We start from the raw sequence: 5,172 nt of genomic DNA, 5'->3' as shown, positions 1-5,172 counted from the left end.
TGTAACTATATATAACATGCCGATACCTGGAATTATTCATTAAGGGCCCATTTACACCTCTCCGTGTGTGTTAACAGACACATCAATTTATACTGCATGAAAGCATCCCATTTACTTTGGGGCTGGGTTCACACTACTGGGAATTGGATGCGGGTTTCCCCGCATCCAATTTGCATGTCAGTCAGGAGCCAGTTCACACAGCTCCAAGATGGCTATGGAGTGAATTGCACAGGAGTCCTGTGCGTCTTCTGGTCCATATCAGGTCCGCATTCAGACGAATCCAGCCGAAATCGGACCTGAAACAGTGAACAGGACACCGGACCCCTGCTGTGAGCCGCTCCGCACGGAGGTGTGAACCCAGCCTAAATGAATAATAAATACACAAGAAAGCACTTGCATTATTTATAGGAACACATCTTACCACAATGTGCAGAATATTCACATCTGCGTGTTCTGGTGCACTATAACTCATTGACTTTGTTTTTGTATATGTCTTTCCTTTTTTAAAAATGTACAGTGAGGCTATTAAGAGTGCATGGATTGCCATGTATAATATAACAACATGAAAGACGCTGGGAATATAAAATATGCGTTATATAAAATAAACACCACTGTGAAAGCCCAATTGACATGGTGCATGAGCATGACAAATAAAGGTTAGTCCATCCTGCAATAAACTCTTCTCAAGAAAGTTCAATCTTTCCACCATGAATAAAAAGTATTTCAGTGCTCTAAGGCCTGTTTCACGCTGGCTTCAGCTTGTATAAGAACAGTGTGACCAGCAAGTTTTAACAAAGCTTTCAGCAAGCTTTGTTGAAGCTTTTAAAGTACCATCCAGCCCCGGAACTTAATGGGGGTGTTGATTGCCACTTTAAACAAGCTGCTAGCAGGCATCAGAATTTCTTGTAGCATGTTGAAAGACTGTTGAAGCCTTCTAGCAGCTTGCTTAAAGTGGTAATCAATACTTCCATTAGGATTTGTGTTCAGCACTTACAAACTGGAGCTGAATTGCACTTTAAAAGTTTCAACAGCTTGCTAAAAGCTCTGCAAATGCTTTGTCAAAGCTTACTGTTCTCTTCTCTTATACAAGCTGAAGCTCGTGCGAAACAGGCCAAATAAAAATTAGTCCATCCTGCAGCAGTTCTAAACAAAACTCTCCCCAGCAGACTAGGACCCAGACAACAATGCCTCTCTTTTTATAGATTGGCATATAACACTTTTAACCAGTGACGGCCGGTGCTCGGTAATTTGGGGGGGGGGGGGGCGGCGGCAAACCAATTCGGGGTAATTCAGGGGAGCCCCCCTGAATGGTCTAGCCGGCCTGCCTGCCTCCTTACCTCCTCCTGTCTGAGCCGGGAGTGCTGGATGGCTGAGCCGCGGCTGTGTGTCTCCTCCGACACCCCACACAGTGCATGGCTACACACATGAAGCAATGGGGGGGGGGGCGAATTGTGCGTGCTGCAGGGCTGGTGCCCCTGGTGGACCAGCCACCACTGGAAGTGTGGAAAAGGCTTTATTTAAGTCTTTATAATTCATATAAATGACCCGAATAAATATGTTTTTCTTTATTTATACCTACTGTAGATTGCCACTTTAAATAAATGAGCTAGAAGCTATAATTTGCTGACATCTGAGCAGTGATGCTGTAGGTGAATGCCAAGTTTAATGTTTTGCCATCTCAACCCTCAGCCACTCCTTGATCTACCACAAGTTTTGTACCTCCACAACCTAAGGGAATTTAATGCACATGGGAGTGCAATGACAGATGAATTACTGAGAGCAAATACTTATTTTGTAACTTCTGTATTTTTGAAACGGTTAGAACAGGGGTGTCCAAACTTTTTTCAAAAAGGGCTAGATTTGTGAACATGCATTTTGTGCGTTGAACTTTGCAACCTTTTGCCACATTTCAGGCTTCAAACATAAAGATATAAAACTGTAATTTTTTATGAAGAATCAACAACAAGTGGGACACAATCATGAAGTGGAACAAAATTTATTGGATATTTCAAACTTTGTTAACAAATAAAAAACTAAAAAATTGGGCGCGCAAAATTATTCAACCCCTTTACTTTCAGTGCAGCAAACTCTCTCCAGAAGTTCAGTGAGGATCTCTGAATGATCCAATGTTGACCTAAATGTCTAATGATGATAAATAGAATCCACCTGTGTGTAATCTAGTCTCTGTATAAATGCACCTGCACTTTGATAGTCTCAGAGGTCCGTTTAAAGCGCAGAGAGCATCATGAAGAACAAGGAACACACCAGGCAGGTCCAAGATACTGTTGTGGAGAAGTTTGAAGCCGGATTTGGATACAAAAAGATTTCCCAAGCTTTAAACATCCCAAGGAGCACTGTGCAAGCGATAATATTGAAATGGAAGGAGTATCAGACCACTGCAAATCTACGAAGACCTGGCCGCCCCTCTAAACTTTCAGCTCATACAAGGAGAAGACTGATCAGAGATACAGCCAAGAGGCCCATGATCACTCTGGATGAACTGCAGAGATCTACAGCTGAGGTGGGAGACTCTGTCCATAGGACAACAATCAGTTGTATACTGCACAAATCTGGCCTTTATGGAAAAGTGGCAAGAAGAAAGCCATTTCTTAAAGATATCCATAAAAAGTGTAGTTTAAAGTTTGCCACAAGCCACCTGGGAGACACACCAAACATGTGGAAGAAGGTGCTCTGGTCAGATGAAACCAAAATCGAACTTTTTGTCAATGCAAAACGTTATGTTTGGCATAAAAGCAACACAGCTCATCACCCTGAACATACCATCCCCACTGTCAAACATGGTGGTGGTGGCAGCATCATGGTTTGGGCCTGCTTTTCTTCAGCAGGGACAGGGAAGATGGTTAAAATTGATGGGAAGATGGATGGAGCCAAATACAGGACCATTTTGGAAGAAAATCTGATGGAGTCTGCAAAAGACCGGAGATTTGTCTTCCAACAAAACAATGATCCAAAACATAAAGCAAAATCTACAATGGGATGGTTCACAAATAAACATATCCAGGTGTTAGAATGGCCAAGTCAAAGTCCAGACCTGAATCCAATCGAGAATCTGTGGAAAGAACTGGAAACTGCTGTTCACAAACACTCTCCATCCAACCTCACTGAGCTCGAGCTGTTTTGCAAGGAGGAATGGGCAAACATTTCAGTCTCTCCATGTGCAAAACTGATAGAGACATACCTCAAGCGACTTACAGCTGTAATAGCAGCAAAAGGTGGCGCTACAAAGTATTAACTTAAGGGGGCTGAATAATTTTGCATGCCCAATTTTTCAGTTTTTGTTAAAAAAGTTTGAAATATCCAATAAATTTCGTTCCACTTCATGATTGTGTCCCATTTGTTGTTGATTCTTCACAAAAAAATTACAGTTTTATATCTTTATGTTTGAAGCCTGAAATGTGGCAAAAGGTCGCAAAGTTCAAGGGGGCCGAATACTTTCGCAAGGCACTGTAGTTAACCCTTGTGTGACTGATAATTTTGAACATCCCTCCTGGTGTGTTTTGTTCCCCAGGTGTTACGCCAATAATCATGAAGAGGGTGCTGGTCCTGTCATAATAGGGCTGGATTTATGGGATCGTAGGCAGTATTTTTTCTCTATTTTTTATTAACCTGGACATAACAAAAAACTAAGACACTGTAATTAAATTTAAATTAAATTCAGTGCACAGGAATTGTGGCCACTGCAAGGGAATCAGGTGAAGATGATAACGCAGCGGGATTGAAGCTACAGCAGAGAAGACATCTTGCTGTTGCACAGGAAAGTTCTGCGATGGCTGCGGTCTTGGATGAGGAGGAGGCCTAACCCAACATCCGCTGCGGTTGTCAGAAGATGGTCTGATGACGGAGGAGCCATCCCGAGTCATCCGGGCACTAGTCGGTGTCTTCCTTCTTCTGTTAGAACGGGGTCTGGACGGGGACGGGCTGAATTTCCTGCGCCGGATATGATTCCTCTTCAAAGGCGCATCTTCCTGTCCAGCTGACCCGGAAAGAAGGGGAGGAACTTGACCCGCAGATGGAACAGATACATACGGCTCCGCCTCTACATCATCCTGGGCGCCGGATGTAAAAGCCTGCGGCGGAAGTGACACGGTCTCCGGTAAGTGAACAGAAGCTCCCGGTCCAGGGGGCAAAGACAAGCAGGACTAAAGCCACGCCACACCGCCCTCAGATTCCACCCGCTCGATTAGTTGCCTAAGAAGTGACTCCATAATGAAAGCCAGCTATAGAGGCAAAGAAAAGCACCAGAGGTATTATAGCTCTGCACAGACAAGTGCTGCAGGTGGTCCTCTCCAGGTAACTGACAAAAAACTGGAATGCTGTCCATATTTATAGGGAAGCTTGGGCTTTCCAGAATATTCCATGGTCACCTGATTTTAGTGACCTATCCTGTTGGGATAATTGACCTTCTAGATCTTTCCTTATCAGCTGACTTGGAATAGCCAATCAAAATATTCCCATATTAAATTGCTACTGAATAGCCCTGACTATTAATTTAACTGCCTGACTTTTTTATTTATTTATTTAACTGCCACGATCCCATAGGGAAAAGGGGGCCTTATATAGGCATATCCCCCTTTTCCCTCATTTGTGTTTTTTTAGTGTTTTTGTGCTTTTTTAGGGATAAAAAGCTGGTGGGGGTGGGCGGTGGTTGTTAACAATAGTGTATTCACAAATAACAGGAAAAACTGAAATTGGATGCAGTGGGCCAGGAAGGACCATCATTTTGAGTATAAGTCCTTCAAAACAGTAGCATTTATAAGAGGATGGTAAAAGAACTAATATGGCATACGTGCAGTCCTGCGGTGTTGAAAGATCCAGAGATCCCAGGGGTCCTGAGCAGCGTTCGGGGATTCACAGGGGCCACAACAATGGATTTTTCCAAATGACCTGTGGGGCCCTATTAAAGCGACCCACGGGCCGGACTTTGGACATGCCTGGGTTAGAAGCTTAGCTGTGAAACAAATATGTAAGCAGAAATCAGTATGCCGGATACGAAGTAAAGGGTGCCTTTACTAAAGAGGGGTTGAGAAACACTGCTTTAGAAAGACAATTCATAGATATAGAAGGGAGCTCTTTGTCATTGTAATATTACCGGTTTTGATGGGTGTTGGCTGTTGTACAGTATCCACCCATCCCAGCTTTTAATATGTACTG

This window comes from Pelophylax lessonae (genome assembly GCF_965119305.1).
Source record: "Pelophylax lessonae genome assembly, chromosome: 4".
In the NCBI taxonomy this organism is placed as follows: domain Eukaryota; kingdom Metazoa; phylum Chordata; class Amphibia; order Anura; family Ranidae; genus Pelophylax; species Pelophylax lessonae.
The sequence above is the reverse complement of the archived record's forward strand: the minus strand, read 5'-3'. Positions refer to the sequence as shown.